We start from the raw sequence: 23,712 nt of genomic DNA, 5'->3' as shown, positions 1-23,712 counted from the left end.
TGGACTAGCCTCAGATATATTAAAAAACAGAATAGCTCCTGGCCCCTCAGCAATAATATTTGAGCAAAACTCCCAGGGTATTTCATACTGGTGAAGTTACAGATGAAATGAACAAAAGATATTTGCTGTGTTCCTGCCTCACTTCCTGGCAATTAAAAACCAAAAACAACAACAAAAAAACAATCCAGAGGGAGAGTTTCTGCTTCGTTTACCAAGTGGTTATTGATTAAAAGCTCAAATCAGAAAATGGAATATTTTGAAGCCCTACTGGGAAGGCATATGCGATTCTTCACTCCAAAGAAATTGGAGTAAACCTTTTGGCCTGATAAGTGTAGTCTAGGTGAAGTATTACTTTGTGTTGTCAAGATTCACTTCTTTACTGAGCAGTCACTTCATAAAGCAAGCTATGTGGTTGGGATTTTGAAGGCTTTTATTTCTGCTAAATACTCAGAGATGGGAAACGTTCTGAGGCAAAGAGGTGTAATCTCTACTTACTGTTCCCCTGCATGGCCACCTCTTGGGAACGACCCCAAAGAGGAAGGTTGAAAGGTGTGCCTACAGCTGTGTTTTCTTAGGAAGATCGTTCTCAGAATGCAGAATAGAGAAGTAGAGTGTCCAGACTCTGTCCACAGTGTGTGCAAGACATCAACTGCAGGTGTCAATAAATACAAATATTAAACAAGTCCTCCTCCCAGAAACCACATGAACAGGAAATAGAAGAATTCAGCGTTCTTTATTACTCATTTAAATAAATCATGCTTTGTGCTGGTGGATGGAAGAGAGGATATTTGTAAGTAAGCACTTATGTGTAGGAGGGTGATGAAGATAGGATGGTCATTTCTTGTTCCAACAAAATCTGTGCTTTACCTAGACCATTATGTGTACATTTTAGGAGGGCTTATGTGGCATATGACAGGATACAAAGACATTGAGAGCTGAATGATTCAAAGTCATACAGTCATTTTATTAATGCTCTGTCTTTGACTCTCTTTGTTTTCACTCTAGGATAACAAACACAATTCCTACATACATTTTTATATTTACATCTATATTCATGTCTACATTTATATTTATTTTCAGAGTGAAGAGAAAGCATCACAGAAAGCACTCAAGCTTTAGAATCAGATGGATGTAGATATGTAACATATATCCACTTTTTATCACTCATTTATAGGTTGATTTTGGGTGAGGTACACAATATCTTTGAGCCTTAATTTCCTCATCTGTCAAGTAGAGATACAAATACCCACATTATTATTATTTTTAAGGGAAGTGAATAAGTATATATTCCCTGTGGTCCTTAGGTTAGAGGCAGCCAGTCTCTTCTTTCTATGGAAGCTCCCATAGACATACCTTGAGATTTATCTCCCCTCCTTCAGAATGCCATTCATATTATTTCTATGCTTGGAGTTATCCTTTGCTAATTTAATAAATATTGAGCACTTACTAAACGCCAGTAACTGTCCTAGGCCCTTAATAAAAGGGACAAAACCCCTCTCCTCAGGGAACTGACAGTCTAGTGAACCCTCTATTCTCTTTCTCTTGCTCGCTTACGTCTTTTTTCCACCTGTCCTACAAACTTCACCTCAAGGGCTTCCCATTCTGTGAAAATTTTTTCTGAGTTTTTCCTACTGGAAACAGTCTCTGTGTGCTTTGAAATTCTGTAACATTTTCCCACATTCCCTGCTCACGTGGCCGTTTATCTTCTTCCCTGTACTGTAGGTTTTTTTGCACGTCCTTTCAAATTGCATGCTTCTGATGGTAAAAGGTCTAGAATACAAGCTTCAGAAGGACAGCATGATTCAGTGTGTTTTGTTCACTGGGTATCCCCAGGAACGGTAGTGGGCAAATACAGGTTTTCTGTAAATATTTTGCATGAATGAACGAATGAATACCTTTGCATCTTTCACGTTACCTTACTGTGTTGTGTGTGGAGAATTGGATTTGTACTCAGAAGTCCTGAATTTAAAAAGCAAGCTCAAAAGTTAACTTTCCCTCTCTGAGACTCAGCTTCCTAATATGGAAGATGGAAATAAGATTTTTGCTTAACATATTATAGAATTGCTTTTAAGATCAAATTAGTGGGATGTATATGGAAAATAACATTGTTTGTTCACCGCTAAATGAGTAAAAGTTGTTACAACTAACCCTGTAATGGTTACTGTTGAATGAATGAATGCATGTGTTATGGACTAAACATTTGTGTCCCTGCAAAATTCGTATGTTAAAGCCCTAACCCCCAGTGTGATGGTATTTGGAGATGGGGTCTTTGGGAGGTAGTTAGGTTCAGATGAGGTCATGAGGGTGGAGCCTTCCAGATGGGATTAGTCCCTTGTAAGATGAGATGTGAAAGAGTACCACCACCTCACCCCACTTTGCTTGGGGCACAAAGAAGTCATGTGAGCACACAGCAAGATGGCAGCCGCCTACAAGCTGAGAGAAAAGGGCTCAGAATGAAATCTACCTTGCCGGCATCTCGATCTTAGACCTCCCAGCCTCCAGAACTGTGGTAAATTTCTGTTGTCTACGCCACCCAGTCTAAGGTATTTTGTCATGGCAGCCTGAGCTAAGGTAGCATGCATGAATGAATGAATGAATGAGAAGGAAAAAATAGGATTCCATGAACTTTGAGCAATTTAGTGATTCAATCAAGAGGTAAATAAAGGCATTCTAGAGGGGACAAAGGCTTCAGTCATTCAGGAAAATTAATTGATGTTTAAAAGTGCTGTGCTGTAACTTTTCTGAGTACATTTCCCGAGATCAGCTTTCCTCCTAAGTTCAGGACATAAGGGAAAGAATTAAACTATGTATTAAGATGGGGAGGGGGAAGGGTAAGCTGGGACAAAGTGAGAGAGTGGCATGGACATATAAACACTACCAAACGTAAAACAGATAGCTAGTGGGAAGGAGCCACATAGCACAGGGAGATCATCTCGGTGCTTTGTGACCACCTAGAGGGGTGGGATAGGGAGGGTGGGAGGGAGAGAGACGCAAGAGGGAAGAGAGATGGGGGCATATGTATATGTGTAACTGATTCACTTTGTTATACAGCAGAAACTAACACACCATTGTAAAGCAATTATACTCCAATAAAAATGTTAAAAAAAAACTATGTATTAAGAGACTGAGGTCTCAGTGGGTGTCACTTGAACTCTCTGATCCTCTATTGCCTTATGTGTAAAATGGAGATTGGAATGCCAAGCATATCCACCTCCTAGCATTGTTGTAATAATCAGAGAAGTTTATGTGTTGATAAATGACCTTTAAGTTATTAATTGCCAATAAAATGTGAGATATTAGCGGTAGTAGCGTGACATTAAAGACTCGTGGTTTGTGCCACATCCTTTGCTTCTCAAAATGACATTTTTTTCCCCAAGATTTACTTACGATCTAGAAATTCCTAACATCCTGGAGTTTATTGAGAGTAGTAAGTTTTGGGTCCACACTACAATCCTGTGAGCCATGTTTTGCGGGGAAGAAAGCGGCCCATAGAGGCAAAGTGAACTTTCCAGGGTCACCCAGCTTGTTGATGCAACACCTGGGTTCCTAACACATATTCAGTGACTCCAGATGTGGACCTTTTTCCACACATGTTCAGTGGACCCAGTGGCACAGCTGGGTTCCTAACACATGTTCAGTGACTCCAGATGTGGACCTTTTTCCAGCAAAGCACAAAGATCTGAGTGATCTCGTCTTCAAATACAATACCTTTTTCAATGAGCCCTGGTATTCCTTACTGTCACACTTAATCCAATAAAGTTAACATCCGGGATTTTTGTGGAATTTTCTAGTTAAGTTTTGGTAAATGTGCAATATTCTTCTTAACTTATTTTCAAGGTGCCATTTAATCGTGCGTCCCTGGAGAATGGATTGGCTGGTATTTAATTTTTCACAAAGATTTTTAAATGGCCTGGTACTATAAAAATATTTTGTGCTTGTAAATATTTTAAAAGGTGTGTGATCCTGAATATTTTGAAACTTTGAGTGCCGGCATATAAGAAGAGGACTGAGGTTCCTAATCCATTATCTGTAGGTATTCGTTATTAAGCAAGTAACAAGATGGGCGGAGAGGTCTAGATTGGATTTAAACCTCTGGAGGAAGGATGGTGATGAGAGGTAGAATTTTAAAATAGAATTTTGAATATAGCCTGAAACTAGGCACATGGTAGGAGTTAAAAAGAAATTGCTTCACTAAGCGCCATTATTCTGAGGAATGGTAAGAAAAGCAAGCAAAGACATTGACGACCTCAGAGAAACATGAACATATTACAGCTCAGAGTATATTGACAGCGTAGCCTGAGTCCCAGGAATTTAGAGCAAATTTGGCATTCAGAAGCCAGATGGGTTTCTTTAAGACCCCTTCTATTTTTTAAAGACCTTGTTAAGTCGGCCTTGGAGGAAGAACAAAAGATAATTTTTTCTGGAGTGAAATACATTTCTTCCCTCTAAATCTTATCATTCAATGGCAGTTCAATAAGGGAAGACTAAGCTCAGAATTTTGAGCCTCGTGTGGAAAGGCACCTGGGGCCATCCTCTGGAGTATTCCTATTCTCCTAGCTAAGATTTCCGCCTAGGAAGCCCCAAAGGGGCTGAGGTCACGATACAATTTCAGGACCACGAGGAGCCCAGCTGAGAAGCTTTTCCTCTAAGCATGAGATCATGGCTTCTTACTGTGATTGCCATGGTGCCACTCCTGAACTCATGCCACACAGGCAAGTAAAAGCCAGGATCTCAGTATTCCTTTGACCAAATGAAACATAAGCAACCACTGATAACTTCCAAGCTTTGTTCTCTCTTGCTGACCACAAATATAGAGAGAATAGGATACATGGCAGGCGATCTGGCAATCAAAATCATGGGGAAATCCAGGCTCTCTCTTTGGTATACCCAAGTCAGTAGGCTTCATTTGCTTGAAGATGAGGTAAATAAGGGAACAGGTGTTGATTCTGCCACACTGAAGATTTCCAGGGGCTTTGCACAAATCAGACCATGGCATCCTTGTTCAGGACATGCTTCTCTGAGGTGCTGTTTTGGGCATGATAGAATCCATAAAAGAGCCTCTTTGGCTAGGTCTTATTTTTGGTATGTTGTCAAGATCTATATCGAGAACACTGTCTGCGTTAATGTGTTTTTGTGTGCGCATATAGACAACTCAGTCAAAGTTCTTTCCTGTACCTGTGAACAATTGAATGTTGCTGTGTTTAATTTGTGAGCTGCTGCTGTAAGTTTCTTTCTCATGAGAATCAAAACTTTATCATTATCATCATCACTAACAATTACTGAGCCCTTTACATGGAGATTAAGGTGGGTGGTATTAGCCCCATTTTATTATAGATGAGGAAACTATAGTTTAGGAAGGTTAGATACGTTTTAAAGTTTACATAGCAAAATTTTGGCAAAGTCAGTTATTCAAAATCAGGGGCTATGGCTCCAAAGGTGCCACCTTTTACCATCACACCACGTTGCATCCAACACATGCTCACCCCTATTCCCAGGAAGACTTAAAATCTAAGGAGTAATAGAGGAGTTTTGTTTATTTAGTAACCAATATCTTGAATCTGACCCTCTTAGACTTTTAGAAGGTATATATTTTGAAAAGATAATTAAAAATATATATACTGTTAAAGGTAATAAAGACCCAACACAACATAGCAAATGTAAAGCATTACTCTTTTATCCATGCACCTGTTAAATATGTGCTTTTGGATAATTGCTGCCCACTCCTCTACCCGCTCATTCACAGTAGCCTCTTTTTAGGTCATTCACACATTTATTCGACAAGTATTTTTGGAAACACCTGCTTTGTACTGAGAATTGCTCTAGGAGCTAGCAATATAGCAAAGAAAAATCAAATGCAACACTCATCAGAATACAGAATTAAAATATGCTTATTAAAATGGATATTGAGACAGTAGTTGGTTTATTTTTTTATGTAGAGTCCAAAAAAACCAACAGTTTTATCACTTCCAATCTCGCTCTAAAACAAATCACACCCCCAAGTTAGGCTGTACACATCCTGCACGGAGGGTCTTATACTAATTTCTGTGGAGCTGTCAGAGAGAAGAAAGCGTGTCTTGTCCTCAAGTAGCAAGGGCAGGGAAGCTGTTCTTCCAAGAATTTGGATTTTTCCAAGACTCTTTCTAGGACTCATTCTCCATAATATATCCACTCTTTAATACGTTCACTGAACCCTGTGTGTTTTCCAGGTGTTCTATGGTGTAAGTCTTCGGGGATTAGTCATTTCCATTTGCCAGTGCCATGCCTAGCAAGATCTGATGCAAAAACCATTTCCCCATCATGCCAACTGGCAAAGGCTTGTGGTTGGGCTTTGTTCAGGCAAACAGATGAGCCCTCTAAGGGTTAATTAGGAAGCGAGCCCCTTTCAGCGCCTGAAATTGTTGACTTCAATCGTTTTCATGCACACTGCCATGTTTCACTTGGGTACTGATCGTGCCTGATGGACCCATTATTTTGTAACCAGAGCAGTGCCTTGGCTAGCTCTCTGGGGGTTAATTAAATGAAGTAGTGCCCCAGAAATTACTAGCAGAGAGGACACTTGAATTTCTCACCAACAGTACTGAAGAAAGTCCTGTTACTATGAACAGTCAGGTTTCTCAGCACCAGTGGTGCCTTGCACAGTTTATTAGGTTACTGTATCAAGACAAGCCCAGCTGATCCATCCAAGCGGTCCTGCCTGTTTTGGCCTGTGTCCGCTCGCAGAGGAATTGTGCCAGTGGGCTCTGGAAACCCCACCTGCATAAGGCAGCCCTGTTTTCTGCAGAAGATGATTCCTGCCCCGAGTTAAATGTGTACACCTCGTGGAAATGTTGGTGTCTTTAAGCCAAAGGCACTTAGAAGCTAGAAAAACAGCAATCTACTCGGAACACACTGCACTAAACACAACAAGAGCCCACAATGATTGGTAAGGTGATCAGACATTTTTCTGATATTGTTATGTCACTGTTGCTGCTGATGGGGGCTGACCTTGTAATCTGCCAGTTCTTTTCCCCTCATTTCATTTCTTCTCCCCCTACTGAATTTCTAACGCCAGACTCTGTGTAAAATGACTGCATGTTATTTTTTGTCTTAGGTTATTTTTTTATTTTGCAACAAGCCCACTGGGATTTAATACCCAGGAGAGAGAATTGTGTATTGAGGTGTGAATGAGGAGAATGGTAAATTCTAGAGCTCAAATGTCTAAGCCCTTCTGCATTTGGGGCCACTGGGGGAAGCAGCAAACCAGGAAAGAGGAATTTTTTTTTTTAACCTGATGCTGGGTCCTCAGACCCACAGTATCAATTATAGTGAAGCATTTCTGTTGCATATAGAAGTGTCTGAACTATAATCATAGGTAACTTTAAAAAATGGTCTTGGAAGAGTATAAATTGTTTCCTATGGACTTAGCTCTTGCACAGTCTTTATACCAGAAGGACTGTGGTTGTTTGAGGGTAGAAAATGTAACATGATGGAAAGTGTACACGATGGAGAATGAAGACCTAAATTCAATTCTTATTTCTTCCATGTATGAGTTGTGTGATTTGGGGGCAGCTCACTTTACTTCTATGAATCTCAATTTCCTTATCTTTATTGTTTTTTAAATAAATTTATTTATTTTGGCTGCTTTGGGTCTTCGTTGCTGTGCGCGGGCTTTCTCTAGTTGCGGCGAGGAAAGGATACTCTTCGTTGTGGTGTGCGGGCTTCTCATTGCGGTGGCTTCTCTTGTTGCGGAGCATGGGCTCTAGGCGCGCGGGCTTCAGTAGTCGTGGTACACGGGCTCAGTAGTTGTGGCTCGCGGGCTCTAGAGCACAGGCTCAGTAGTTATGGCGCATGGGCTCAGTTGCTCTGCGGCATGCGGGATCTTCCCGGACCAGGGCTCGAACCCGTGTCCCCTGCATTGGGAGGCGGATTCTTAACCACTGTGCCACCAGGGAAGTCCTCAATTTCCTTATCTTTAAAATGGGAATAATAATACTGACCTACTTTCTGGATTGTTGTAAAAATCAAGCATAGTGCCTGGCATATATTTTATAGCTCAATTAATATTATGTGAAAGACTAACTGGATTAAATTTTTAAAACACAGTATTCCAGAAAAATGTTCCAGAGGTATTAAGTATTTACAATCGTGTAAGACTTAAGAACAAAAGACTTTGTGGTGATATATGATATTTTATTACATTCCTCCATTTCCATACAAACAAGTATGAACTATTACTAGCTATATTCTGCAACTTGTGGATTATTCCAGAAACTAACCTGATACTAGTTTACTACTAGCCTGATACTAGATACTAGAGAGCTTTCTTGGGTCTTTCTTTTGTCTTGGGTCTATGATTTTCTTCTGTCAGGGCAAGAGAATGTCAGAGCAAAGTTACATCCTTCTGAACCTGGGTAGAATTTTGCAGTGTGGGATAAGGAATAGACGTAGTACTAAAAATATATTAGGTATGTGAAATGTCCAGAATAGGCAAATGTATAGAAACAGAAAGTAGATTCGTGTTTGCCTAGTGCTGTGGGTGGGAAAAGTGAAGACGGAATGACTGCTGATGAGTACAGGACTTTTTGCAGAACTGATGAAAATGTGGTGATGGTCACACAACTCTATGGATATACTGAAAACCATTGAATTGTACATTTTACATAGGTGGATTGTATTAAATGTGCATTATATCTCAGTAAAACTGTTATTCCAAAAAGGCACATTTAGAAATTATACTATACTTTCATACATGTATTAGGGAATACAGTGCAAGAACTGGGTAGATATTGATGGTTGTATGGCTCTGAAGTGGAAAATACTGATTCCTTAATTAAACGTTCTAATAGAGAAAGAGGAAGAGAGCAGAAGGTGGTCCCCAGTGCTGTGGCATCATAGAGCAATGCTGGGGAGCACCGCATTCCATGGGAATCAGACAAGGTGTATCAGATTCAGATCTCAGTCTGCAGCCTCTCCATATCCCACTTCTCTTTCAGCCTTGAGTTACTTTTTTCTGTTTCTGCACTTAAATATCTGGACTTATCAAGCCTGTGCCTCTGGGAAGTTTAGACAAAGCATTGGTCTAAAGACTTACTCACAATGGGACAGAATACCTTTCCTACCCCAGAGCCATCCCATTTTTCCCCAGTGCTTAAGAAATATATATATTAATAATACATCTCATATGATAATAAGGATTATATTAATATATAATATATAATAACTAGTGTATATGTACAGTTGTTGCATACCTAAGAAAAATAGTAGATGTTAAATAGACTAGATTTAGTTGGAATAATCTGTATTTTCAATGTCTTAGAAATTGCAATGTCTTTCTTCTTTATTCCATCATCCACTAATCTTAGCTAATGTATTATGAGATGATTTACGTTCATATTTCAAAATTTCTTGATCGATTGGGAATTTTATGAGGTTTTTTTCCCCTAATTAGACTGTTACTGTGTTTACCTTTTAAATTGGTTGAAAGTTTATACTAGAAATTGGAGGCAACTTAATTCTGCAAGTTTCTTGTAGTTCATTTGTGCTTATATAATTTGCATTTTTGCCTTATCTTCAAGCTCTGGTTTGCTTGCAAGGAAGTTTTTAAAGCCATTTGTCTACTTTGTGACACTTATTTTGTTTAAGCCTGGTTATAGAAACTGTACATTTACTTAAGCAATTGCAGTGTGTTGAAAAACAAGGATGAGTTAGGTCTCTTATACCTGTTTTTATACCTCTGTATGGTAGCACTTCCTCTTTTGCCTAAAAATACCTTGGATACCTTTTGAAATATGGACCATATATGGGTGACAATGAGTATGTCATATATCCATACAGATTAAAATTTTTTCTTAATTATAAAATGCAGATATATAATTATAATATATATTTTCTTTTGAGCATGGCAGTGATGGCATCACACCTTCTCCGCGCACCACTATTAGTGAGAGCATCCCATCTTAGAGACCACTGGAATTGATTTTCGCGATGATACGATCAAGTACTTTTACCTTTAAACCTTTTCCTATCAGCTAGCAGCTGGAATTATTCACCGGCAAGCATAAACAGCTAAGAGGGATGACTTTCTGACTGGTACAGCTACTTACTGAGAACTTACTAAATGTCAGGCACTATGCTTTGTCTCTAGAGATAAAAAAATGATCAAATCATATTTTTGGCTTTGAAGTAGCTCAAGGTTTAATAGGGGAAATCAATTGATAAAAAGTTATGTTGCGGTGTGATCTGTGCTATGATGTAATAGGACACAGAAGCAAAGAGGACATTAGGGAAGGTGGCAATGATTGAGCTGATTTTTGAAGAATAAGGAGTTAACTACACATAGAAGTAGAAGGGTAGCCCAGACACTGAGAAGATCCTATCTGATTTTTGCCAAAAACTTAGGATGTTACAGGCTTAAAGAGCAGTTAATAAGTAAAACTGGTATTCAAATCTCTGTATTCTTGCTTCTGTACCATCCTGCCTTATGAAATGCACAAAGAAGAGAGATCTCTTCTTTACTTGGATAGTTATTTTAATATGCGTTAGCAACTGTCAAGCACTATATACAGGCTCATTTTAACAACATAGATTGGAACTTCCCAAAGTGTATCTTGTAGAACACTAGTCCCTGAAAATGCTTAGTAGTAAATGCTTCCATCCATGGTTAAATAAGCTTAGGAAAGGCCGGATATTCTGTTTCCTTCTTGTAGATTTAAAACGCACATGAACGTAAATTAAGTTCTGAGAAGGCATACAGTTTAAAAACAACAACAATAACTTTAGCTTTGTTTAACTTAGTGGTTCCAAAATGAGTTAGGCATGGGGTATATTTCACCCCTAATAAATTGGAATAAAATTAGTATACCCAATACCTTATCAGGAAGACAAGGACAAATTGGCTTAAGTTAGTTTGAATTTTTTGGTAATGGATCATCAGTTATCCCATTCATAAGTGTAACAGCTGCTACTCCAAAATGAGAATAGCAAACCTTCTATCATCGTGTAGATTTTTATTTTATTTCATGGTGTTCTTCGGTCATTGTATATAGCACCATCTATGGAAACCACTTCTCAGATTAACCTAAATCAAGATAATCCCTTAAAATCCAACATAATATTTCTGTGAAAATTGTATAGTATTTCAATATAAGGTCATAAACATTCTGTCATTCTTAAAAGAAAAGAATGGACTGAGTGAGTTTGCACATGTCAAATATACTGTGACACTTCATTATAAAACAAATGCTATCCCCTCAACTTCTCTCTGTATGGACTGGGATTCTTTGGAGTTGCAAGTGGCAAAAATACAACTCAATACAAGTTGAAGCCATGGGGCCTGGTTCTTCCGCTCCAAAAACCAACAGAATGACTGGTGGCAGTACCAAGATCATTCTTAGAGCTGCAGATCCTATAGTGCATTTACCTTGATAGCTCCTGCCATGGGCTGATTGGCTTGGGTGAATCACTGCCAGGAGTGGAGTAGTCAGGCCTGAGTCATATGCAAATCACTGGAGCATCTCTGGAATGTGAAGGGGTGGGGTAGTGGGGCTGATCGGCTGAACCTCATGAGCTCTGAATATTTATTCAAGAATGTGGGAAGGATAGTTTACCCAAGGAAAGAGTGCTAAGACAGGACAAAAGCATACACTTTTTTTTTTTTTTTTTTTTGCCGGACGCGGGCCTCTCACTGTTGTGGCCTCTCCCGTTGCGGAGCACAGGCTCCGGACGCGCAGACTCAGCGGCCATGGCACACAGGCTTAGTTGCTCCGAGGCATGTGGGATCCTCCCAGACCAGGGCACGAACCTGTGTCCCCTGCATTGGCAGGCAGACTCTCAACCACTCTGCCACCAGGGAAGCCCCAAAAGCATACACTCTTAACATTTGCCATATACCTACTCAAACCAATACAGGTTGTGACCACATAGAATAAGTAAAAACTTACACTTATTTCTTCTAAATCAAATTATATCCATAGGCTTCAAATAGAACTAAAGAAAGCTATTTAAATTTTAAGAGAAACAGAATTTTGAGTATATATCTTTAAAAAAAGATAATTAAAACTTTTAAGCAACATAGCAGATGGTTAACGAAAAAGTTTCCATAAGTTCTTTTCTTCCATGAAAACCTAACTTAAAAGCAAGGCTGCTTTTTTACCTAAGTCCATGAAATAGATGAAAAAGTATGAGAAAATACATTGAAGTCCTAACATTCCAGTGAAGAGTCCCATTCAGTGTGGAAGCCACAAAATCTCTTCATAATTTTACTAAAGTTGGGCCCTATTCCCCTTCTTCCATAAGTTTTAATGCTTTATGCATTAGTCTTGCTGCAAATGCCCTTATACAGTATTGAATGTGATGGAAATGGGCAGTGCCCACAATGGCCTAGCCCTTCAGCATCCACGGCTGGGACTTGTTCATTGAGCTGTCCTTTCCCCACCACCTACATCTGCTCTGTCAGGACACTGCTAAGCCATTTATAAACAAAGCAGAAGACCACACTAGCACAAGGCAAAGGAAAAGAATTTGAGGCCTGCTCCTTATTCATAAGGAACTAAGTCTGTGGGAATGTAAGAAATAAAACCAATTCATACGTGAAGGTAAATCACAAGGAAAAGGAAGGAAGAGTTTTCAGCATTTTGCTTTGAAATGCATTCCTTAAGTAAACCATACTATGGTTTCTGGAAATTCCTTGATTGAAATCTAGGATCCCTCTGGGAGGCTGTATATTTTCTTGTAGATTTGTGTGGGATTTTTATTTGTTCGTTTTAATCAGAAAGCAAATTATGTTTTGGTAATGCCCATGTAAGGGATTTACATTTTTAGAGAAAAGGAGAGGACGCATTCATTTATATAACACTGCAGTATGAGGCATGCACTCAAAGATTGAGGAACGTGTGAAAATAGGGCTTAGGTAGTTATAAACCTATATTTCTAAACTAACAGAATAAAAATCAAAAGCTCAGGCTCAGTATCAAAGCTTAAGGAAATATTGAAAATTAAAAATCTTTGGAAATTATACTCTAATATGATCATCTCTACTTAAAATTCAATATCTATAGGTAATATCAATATGATGGTTTTGGGTTTTATTTATAAAACTATTTACTATAATTTTTAGTAAATTAGCTTATAGAACATAAAACCTGTTCACAAGGAAAGACAAACTCAAATTAATGCCTGTTCCTTGCTTTATTTTATTTTAGAGGTAGGAAGAAAAGAGGGGGTGATAGAAAAGGTTTAAGTTTCTTATTTCTAAAATTCTGATAAACCTAGATTGTGGAGCATCACATTTCAGCCAATAAATATAACATATTATTAATTCTCTAAAACCCATAGTAGGTACTTTGTCAGTTAAGGTGTAGATAGGAAGAAGCTTCTATATGTGTATGCAGGTGTGGCGATAACACTTGGAAACCAAGGCAGGTCTTATCAAATGTCTGCCTCATTTGTGAATTACACCCTCCGTAGTCTCTAAGTAATAGTGGTAAAAATAGCCAAACCAACAGAAATGCCAAGTCACAAGGAAAGACTAAGATGTAACTATAGCTCCTGTGGCTCAACCAAGTGAAAGTAAAAGAAAGTGAGAGAAGGTTCCTGGTCCTCTACGAATTTGTCTGTCTGGCCCTCCTTCTTTTCTTGTGGTCAACATTTCTCTTGCTACCCTGATGATAAGTACGGGAAGGGCCAGGGTTCCCAGTGACCCTCTAGCATGAACACCTTGAGTTCTATTACAGGCTCTCCCTCCTCTCTCACCAGAGTCCCCCTCCCACATCACACTTCCGCGCAGCTCCGTTACATCAGCAAATCCACTCCCAGGATTTTGTTTCTGTCACCTGGGCTACAAGCTGTCCCCCCGCTTCCCCCCACAACCCCCAGCAGAGTGCTGTGTCAGTGGGAGGAGGTGGACTGAGATGTGTCTGTAATGACGAGACATTTTTGAGTGGTACCATTGGCTAGTAGAGGGGATAAAGTTTTCAGCAAAGCGGCAAATGGGTCAGACATTCCCCATGACTCTGAAAGGCAAGATATCTAAGAGGGTTGTCGCCCATAGAGTGCCCTGGATAAATCTCATGAACATGGTGTGATAGAAAGAGTCAGTTGAGTGTGATCAGCTTTTCTTGAAGGATGTGGTTATTTGACCCCCAAATAAGAAGCTTTGAGCTTCATTTTCCTCATCCTTGAGACAGAAATTAACTTATCCATTCCATATATATTTATTAAGCACCTACATTGTGACACATCTTGTGCTAAGCGTTGGAGTTACAGAAGGACTTAGAGTAGACCCTCATCAACTGGTAACTGATACTAAACACAGACTGTATAGTACTTGCCCTTCCTTTCTCCCCCATGGCTATTGTTCATCAATAGTTGTTTATATTTTATTGAATATTTGTTCTGCAGCTAGCTGTTGAAAAAATAATAACAGTAACAATAATTATAATAACAAAAAATCAGGAACCATAGTCCCCAGTTGCAAGCAGCCCATGGTCTAGCTGAGAAGATATTATCAGTTCTGAAAGTCGAGAGTAGCTCAGATTCTTTCCTGCCTTTGGCATTTACATCTCTGTTCTTTAAAAATACCAATATCCAATCCTAATAGAGACCTATTAATTCAAAATCTCAGGGTGAGACCTGGACAGCAGTTTACTTTTAAATTCTCCAGGTGATCCTAATTTACAGCCAGCGTTAAGAACCACTAGTCTAATCGTTGGCAACCCCTGACCCTGGCCACAATACCTTGATGGTAAATATTGCCAGAACTGAAGCAAACTATGTTATCTCCAGAAAGAACTCAGAACTTAACACCATCAGGTGAGGCCTTAGACTCTTTGAAGTTGGGATTAGTACTTCTTTAAAAGTTGGACCAGATTTGGTTTCTATGCTATTAATTTTGATATAAATACAGATATATAAATATATATTAAACTGTATACAATTAAAATTCTTTAAAAAAGGTATGCTCACAAAAGCCAATGTTTGCTCGGCCATCATTTATCACCTTGTTTCTCCTTAGTGTTCCAGTTTTATCCTTTTTGAGCTCTCCTTGCACCCTGAGATCCAGCCGTACTCAACTTCCAGCGATCCTCCCAGAGTTTTTCACCTTCTCTTTGACTATAGTGTTGCTACTGCCGGATCCACTCTCTCCCCCTCCCTCTCATCTAATTCCTGTCCCTTCTCTTGGACTTAGTATAGATACCATTTGCTCTGCTAAATCTTTCCTGACTCCACATCGAGTTAGGAAGCCTCCCTGTGACTCCCATTACACCTTACATTTTGTCTCTCTAGGCCTTGTCACATAGTCTTGCTTATGTATTGCTCTGTATTCCTCTCTGGACTATACGTTTCATGAGAACAGGAAGCATACCTGTAATAGTTACCATTTCATCCCCATTTTCTACATACTGCCAAGCATGTAGTAGATGCTTAATAAATATCTGTTGAATTTATATGAATACAGATGTTTATTTATGCACACGTACAACAAGTAAACTGTGGTATCAATTATCTAGCTCTTGCAAGCACAGATCACTTTCACATTAAAATCGTCATATAATTGGTGTTTTCCTCTGAGGAAACCCTTTCATGCCAGATTTCATGCATTTGAGAACTAATAGATGTCACTTCTCTCCCATTTATCTTGGCCTTCTTGGGCTTTAGTTCATTATCTGTAATTGTAAGGCCCTTCCTGTCAGAAAGGTTGGGAGTGAATAGCTTAGGCTGAAAAGAGCTCTAATTTCTCAGTCCCATCCTTGATGATGCATGCCATAGGTTCACATAAAATTAGGTGTCTGCTATTGTGATTGGTAAAGGACTTCCTGGGCTGTATCACGCTCTCTCTGACAGATGGTGTTAAAGCCAGTCCTGGAGTATCTTGGGAATTGATGTGCTTAACAGTGAGAACCAGAGGTCCCAGAACTAAGCTCTTCTTGGAAGCCCCCAAATTCCCTACAGTGGATACTGACTCCTATGCATGAGATGTGACCAATGTGCTTTGTGTTGAAGTGGAAATAACTTTGCTCAAATGATAGCCTAATAAACTAGTCATTACTTCTAATTGCTGGCATTAGGACTTTACATTTCCATTCTCCATGATTATCGTCACTTTCATTATTAAGCAGCTCTCAAACTTTCACCACTTTCCAACTTTGTCAAAGATCAAGTTGCCAAAGGAATAAACTGGGGCTGTCTTTTTCAGAATTCATACTTTTATTGCTCAGTTCACTACAGAGAACTGCATGCTTCTTTAATGAATTAAAATTTAAATCGGGAACACTGGCTGGGCCCAATTCACCCCTGCTGATGCAAAGCTGCTTAGCATATCAAAGTGATAGGAGCTCAGAGAGCACAGTGCAAGAGACAACCCTAACTGTATAATGAGAGAGAGGACACACGGAATTTGAGGGAATGCCTGCAGTGCCCAGGGCAACTGTGATTTTGAATATTATATACTTACTGTTAGATACAAGAAATTCCAACACTTTGCTGTGCAAACTTTGTCCCCCAGACTCTCTTGCATAATTTTAGATGGACTGTGTATCCTATTTTTTATTAACTTGGCTTCTGTGAAAAGTATATCTTTCTTCTTGATCAGATCTTTGTTTAACTACATCACCTTGCAAGTTCTTCAAATTCCAGTGATGCTGAGTTATTGGAAAGAAGGATGACATAGAAGAAAAATGGTACCTTGGAATTTGAAAGAGTATAGTTGGAATTCAACTATAACATTAGGCAAGGTTTGAAATCTTACCAAAGCTCCCTTTCAGATTTATTGCGAAGATTAAATGAAATCATTAATGATGTTTGAATGAGATCTTTGAGATGTATTCAGCTCCAAGAGGCAGAAGTTTATATCTGTTTTGTTCAGTGCTATGTCTCCAGTGCCTAGAATAGTGACTGGCCCATAGTATTGACCTAATAAATACATTTTGGATAAATGAATATCATATATGCAAAATACCAGCCACAGTACTTGGTGCGTAGGTGTATTCAGTAAATGGAACTTGCTAGGATTGTTTCCAGAATTAATGGGAGACAGGAAAAATCTACTCAGTAGGCAAGACTTCAGGATGTAGAATGCTGTCGAGTGACATTTTGAAAGTGGATTAAATTTTCTGCAGGAGACTGAGGATTTGTCACATGTCTTATGAAACTGTCCCAGTAATGTGTCTGAGTATATCCTTTCTCATGGGCACAGTCTTCCCATTGGAGAAAACGAAAGCTACACTGGTTGATTGTGCAGAGTTATGACATCAATGGTGTCTGTTTCCATGATACCCTGGAATGTGGCTCACCTAACTGTCAAAGCCAGAACTCTTGCAAAGTAAAGGTTTTCACAGAGTATCATGTGTAGGAAAATAGAACCGTGGAGAAAATCTTGGAGGAAGGGTTTAACTAAAAAACTTTGTTTCATCTTCTTATATTTCTCCTACACTTGTTACTGATATGATAGTATACAAATGTCCAAATTTGGTGATTTTAGTTGAAAGAAGAAAGAATAATAAAATGAATATAAAATCACCAAATCTGAACATTTTGCCACATTCACACATGTGCTCTCTCTCTATATATTCATAATATCTATATATATGAAATGTACATGTATTCATGTATCTATATGTATAAATATACATGTATACAAATAACGTACATATCTCTAAATAAGTTACAGGCATCATGGCATATTACCCTAACTATTTATCTCAACATCTATGTCTGCATACCTAGTACTCTGTTCTACATAACCACAATAGCATTAGTATACCTAAGACATTTAACAGTGATATGATAGTACTATTTGACTCGTGTTCCATAATCAAAATTTGCCAGTTATCATATTGATGTCCTTTGAACTCTTCTTATTCGTATGCAACCAGTGACCATACCTGGCATTTAGTTGTCATGCGTATTTATTGTCCTTCAACATTGAACTCACTTTCTAAAAATCTTTCACAATATTACTTGTGAAGAGTCAGATTGTCTTTGCAGAATATCTCCTAATTGGGATTTGTCTGATTATTTCCTCACGATTAGATATTTAATGGTTTTTATTCAGAATCCAGATAGGTGACTTTATACAAACAATCTGTATTTTATTCATCTTCATTTTTATGTCTTTCCTACCAGCCTGTGAGCTTCTTACAGAGAGGGGCCGTGTCTTATTCGTCTTTGTAACCTCAGAACTCAGCAGTGCGTGCCACATGCGGGTACCTAATAATTCATCATCGTCCCCCAACCTGTTCCTTCTTTTCATTTCTAATTTTAGTTGCTGTACTACCATTCACCAACCACCCATACCGGGAAACTAGTTAATGAACTTGACGCCTCACTTTCCTCTCCTTTTCCTCCCATCTCTAAGTAATCACAAAGCCCTACCTGTTATACCTGCGGAATATTCCTCCAACCTTTCCTTCATTTGCATTCCTATATTAGGCCTTCAGCATCCTCTCCGGAACCATTAGAGCAACCCACTAACAGTCCTTCTTACTGCTAGTCTCAGCCCCATCAAATCCAACTTCTAGCCAGTTTTGAGACTGACCCATTTAAAAAGCAAACCTGACTATATTGTTTCCTGATTAAAACCCTTCAAAGGCATCAGTGATTTATGGTATGGGGTCCAGGCTCTTTAGCCTGTTAAAGAAGCCCTCTATGATCTGATTGCCTCCTACTTCGTATCTCATCCTGCCTTGTACCTTTTGTTCCAGTTACCGCTGAAACCCTTGAAACGGCATTTCATTTGTTGAGGGCCAGCTACATGTCAGGCACGTTAGTGCTTCCTTTACATACACCATCTCCTCTAATCCTTACGTCAGTTTGTGAGGTAGGTGGAATTATTTGCATTTTAGAGATGAGGAAATGATTTGCATTACCCAGCTAATAAGTGGTAGAAGCAGGACTTAAACACGAACCTGAAGGCCTTGCCTTTCCACCCTGCCGAGGTGGTCTCTACTCACCACGCTATTTCTTACCTTCATGCCTACTCCCTGCATGTAACACCTTTCCCCCAGCCGTTTATTCTTGTCGCATTGTAGAGCTCAGAGCTGGTATCTTTTATTACATCTTGTGCTGGATTAGGTACAAGGTAAAATTAGGTATTAGGTAAAATATCCTGGGGGACTTCCCTGGTGGCGCAGTGGTTAAGAATCCTCCTGCCAGTACAGGGGACACGGGTTCAATCCCTGGTCTGGGAAGATCCCACATGCCACGGAGCAACTAAACCCGTGCGCCACAACTACTGAGCCTGCGCTCTAGAGCCCGTGAGCCACAACTACTGAGCCTGAGCTCTAGAGCCCGCGCCACAACTACTGAAGCCCGCACGCTCAAGGGCCGGTGGACCGCAACTACTGAGCCCACGTGCCGCAACTACTGAAGCCCGCGTGCCTAGGGCCCTTGCTCTGCAACAAGAGAAGCCACCGCAACGGGAAGCCTGCGCACCCGCAACGAAGAGCAGCCCCCGCTCGCCGCAACTAGAGAAAGCCCGTGCGCAGCGACGAAGACCCAATGCAGCCATAAATAAATAAATAAATAAATTTATAAAAAAATAAATATCCTGGTATAACTCTAGTGCTGTACCTGCATTATAATTTAATGATCACTCTATATATCTGTACATCTGTCTTTCCCACTCGACCACCAGAGGTGAGACCACATCGTGTCCTTGTTAGATATCCAGAGTAGAGTCAAAGTAACAACTCAGTAAATATTTGCCGGGCCAGTGCGGTGGACAGACCGCAGAGCTCCTGATGCTGCCATGTTACACATGGCTGGCTTGTATAAAGACTTTGTATACACTTAGCAAATTTTCAGACACAGATTTGCAGTCGAAAGAGGTAACTAAGTTGTGTGACAGAGCTCAAATTTAGTATTGTCTTTTCTTTTAGAGGGGGCGCATGTATTGTCATTGTTCCCAAATGTACAAAAAGAAAAGACAGATAAGTTCCCAGTGCAGTTCCCCCACACCCCCGCAACGTTGCCCCCAACACAAACAATTTTGCCCAAAACCACAAACATAAACTGGTTCTGGTATTCTTATAAACAGTGCAGCTAAGAAACAGTTTAGAGAAAGTTTAACAGGATTCAGATTCTATCCATTCTGTCCTCTCAGCCCTGAGAGGTAATAATCCCATATGGGTCCCAGTCCTCCCCAATGGTTTTCCCATCTCTGGTGGAAGAGTCCTTTTTTTTTTTTTTTTAATTTATTTAGTTAGTTAGTTTTGGCTGCATCGGGTCTTAGTGGCGGCACGCGGTATCTTCTGTTGTGGCGCGTGGGCCCTTCATTGTAGTGTGAGGGCTTCTCTCTAGTTGTGGCTACACGGGTTTTCACTTCTCTAGTTGTGGTGTGTGGGCTCCAGGGCACGTGGGCTCTGTAGTTGGGGCCTGTGGGTTCCAGACTGCGTGGGCTCTTTCCGTTTGCCGCACGTGGGCTCTAGTTGAGGCACACGAGCTCAGTAGTTGTGGCGCGTGGACTTGGTTGCTCTGCAGCGTGTGGGACCTTAGTTCCCTGACCAGGGATCGAACCCACATCCCCTGCATTGGAAGGCAGATTCTTTACCACTGGACCACCAGGGAAGTCCCTGGAAGAGTCCTTTTAGCAAGTGGTATATTTGGCTGCTGCTTTAGGGATCCTCCAGTGCTGCCTTCTTCTTCTTGGGTTTTTCTTCTTGAATTATGGGGGCCGGGGGTGGGGAGGTGTTGTGGCCTGTCACTTTAGATAGCTAATAAAATCATTTAATTCATGGCCACCTTCGTATTTCTTTGGATTTAGCTTCTCGTTGGCTGGAGAGAAGCAGATGGTAGGAAAACCTCTAACTTCATATGGAGAAGGCACATCATTGGCTGTGGCATCCATCTTGGCTGTGATAATATCTGGGTCTTTTCTGAGCTTCTCTCCCAGTTCTTTATACTTAGGCTCCAGATTCTTACAGTGACCTCACCAAGGAGCATAAAGTTCAATCAGCACGTCTTTATTTTCATCATTCACTAGTTCATCAAAATTCTTTGCTACCACTACATTTACGGGCCTATCAGTGCTCTCTGGGATAGCCTATCTCTGGGATAGGCTCTCTGGGATAGGCTCTTCAGGTTACCATCAAAGTAATCCTGCAGGAATATCTCAAGCGCCTTGCCATCACACGACAATTCCTCCTGCATGACAAGCTTCTCTGCTTTTGCGGTTCTGATAGCAACAATGGCAGTCTCTCCAGTGGCACTTTCCAAGCCCAAATCAGAAAGTTCATGGCTAAAGGTTTTGCAGCTAGCTACAGCAAAGTTGAGTTTCTTCCCAGCATCCAGGAATTTCTTTGCCACCATCATCACTCTGTTTCTCCAGTAGTTGGAACGTTTAGCATGTCCTTACCCTGTATCGAATGTTTATTGTCTTCTGTCATGTGAGGGCAGATACCAAAAATGTTTTCCTGAATAAACTTTTTTAATCTTTCCACTGGTCATTTTCTGTTCTGTATATGCCACAGTCTTGTCCTCAAACTTGCTCATCAGATGTGAAGGACAAAACAAGGTGATACCCTCTCCATCATCATCATACTTGTTCACCAGAGACTCAGCATTGGTGTGTGCAAATTGGTAGTTATCTCTCAAGTTGCTGGCTGCTTTTTGAAACTCAGAGTGAGCTTCACTGAATAAATCTTTGAAAGAACCCACTACAGAAGCATCTTTATCAGTAAGGGATTTTCAGATTCTTCCTCAGTCCTGAGAGGAACTGAAGCTGGTGTAGCCTGCTTCTTCAGGTGGCTGACAGTTCTGTCAGCAGTCCTAGGCCCATCATAGCACCTAAAACAGAATGTAAAACTTTTCAAGAATAGTGCTTAAGTAAATAATGATTTAAAATTAAAATAATTCTCCTCTACTGTGAGTCCTTTTTTCGTTTTACAGACCGCCGCATTCACTTTGTTACGCTCAGGATAAAATACATCCTGTGGGCATGTAAAATGCAAAAAGCAAAATGCATGCATGAGCGATTTTCATTAATGATGGTGTTTTAGGCGTGTCTGTATAGTCTTCATAATATTTTAATTACCATATATTTTGCTGAATTGATTTTATTATCTATTCCTGTAATCTTGGACATTTATGCTTTTTTTTCAGTCTTTTGGAATCATAGATAGCTATTCTGTGCATAGGTTTTTGTTTCTGTTGAATTATGCCATGAGGAGAAATTCTGGAGTCTAAATTTGGATCAGAGTATATCCATCTTTATTATTCTTAACATATTGCCTTCCAGAAAGAATGTATCCATTGAAATGATCAGTATAAATAAGTGAAAACAACAGCTTCCTTAAACTTTAACCAGCAATGGCTACCATTTTTAAAATTTCTTAGCTACTTAAACAGGTGATTAAAGGTATCTCCAGGCTCCATCAAGGATGGTCTTTTCCCCTGTTTTTCTTTATTACTGATATTTCTCTATGTAATGTTTGTGTTAATGTCATGGCTTATTCGATTTTTAGGTTTTGAGGTTTTCCTTCTGAACTTGAATGAACTCTTCATATATTACAAATGTTAATTTACCTGACATTTTCAGTACAATATATTTCTGAATCAGTTGTTTTTATAGGACAAAATTGAATTTACAACATTTTCACTTACAGAGGCTTTCAGTTTCCGTATATTCAGTAGTGGCAACACATCCATCCCTCTGCGTTTCCTCAGTGGATTCTTGTATTGTATAAGGTGTAGCTCTAACACTTTGGTTTTCTAAATTGTCCTATTTTATCTTAATGCAACTTATTAAATAAGCCTCCTTTGTCCCTCTGTTTGGGAAAACTGACTTAGCTTTCCACATATGTTTGGGGTTTATTTCTAATGTTTCCACCTTTTCCTGTTGGTGTGCCTTTCTGTGTTTATGTCAATACCACAGTTTTAAGTTCTAATACTTTTGTATAAGTTTAATGTCTGATATGGCTAGATTTCTTTCTCTTTTCTCATGCTTGGATTGTCTATCAGAGTTTTGCCTTTTCTCATATTTTTTCATACAAATTTTGTTGCAATTTAAAAAATCATATTGCCATTTTTAAAATTTATTTTATTTATTTTTGGCTGCATTGGGTCTTCGTTGCAGCGAGCGAGGGCTACGCTTCGTTGTGGTGCATGAGCTTCTCATTGCGGTGGCTTCTCTTGTTGCGGAGCACAGGCTCTAGGTGCACGGGCTTCAGTAGTTGTGGCACGTGGGCTCAGTAGTTGTGGCTCTCAGGCTCTAGGGCACAGGCACAGTAGTTGTGCCGCACGGGCTTTGTTGCTCCGCGGCATGTGGGATCTTCCCAGACCAGGGCTCGAACCCATGTCCCCTGAATTGTCAGGGGGATTCTTAACCACTGCGCCACCAGGGAAGCCCCATGTTGCCATTTTGATTGAAATTGTGCTAAGTCTGTAAATATCCTTGGAGTGAACATACAGATTTATGATTTCCAGTCTCACTGAGGCAAAAACTATACCTGTCTATTTAATTTTTTGAAAACTTCTAATAAGGGTTTGTAAGTTTCTGTAAAAGACTTCTGCTCTTACTTTGTACAGCATAAACCTTAGTGTTTCAGATTGCTTTTAATAAAATAGTAATGGCTAACTATTACTAAGCATGTAATATGCACCAGACACTATGCTAAGCACTTTGTATATATTATCTCATGAAATACCTCTGTAAGGTAGCCACTGTTATCACCATAATGCCTGTGAGGAAGCCGAGGTTTATGCTGGTCACGTAATTTGTCTATGGCCACATGGCTGTTA

General features: G+C 39.8%; 1 protein-coding gene and 1 pseudogene across 1 annotated transcript in view; one reads left to right on the top strand and one right to left on the bottom strand.

The window, feature by feature from the left end:
- LINGO2 (leucine rich repeat and Ig domain containing 2) overlaps positions 1-23,712 on the top strand; it is a 196,497-nt gene that overhangs the window by 74,272 nt on the left and 98,513 nt on the right. The window lies entirely within an intron of this gene.
- LOC137227086 (protein disulfide-isomerase A3 pseudogene) lies at positions 20,554-21,658 on the bottom strand (annotated as a pseudogene).

This window comes from Pseudorca crassidens, chromosome 7 (assembly GCF_039906515.1).
Source record: "Pseudorca crassidens isolate mPseCra1 chromosome 7, mPseCra1.hap1, whole genome shotgun sequence".
Taxonomy (NCBI): domain Eukaryota; kingdom Metazoa; phylum Chordata; class Mammalia; order Artiodactyla; family Delphinidae; genus Pseudorca; species Pseudorca crassidens.
Note: the sequence above shows the minus strand (reverse complement) of the source record. Positions and strands in the feature narration are given on the sequence as shown.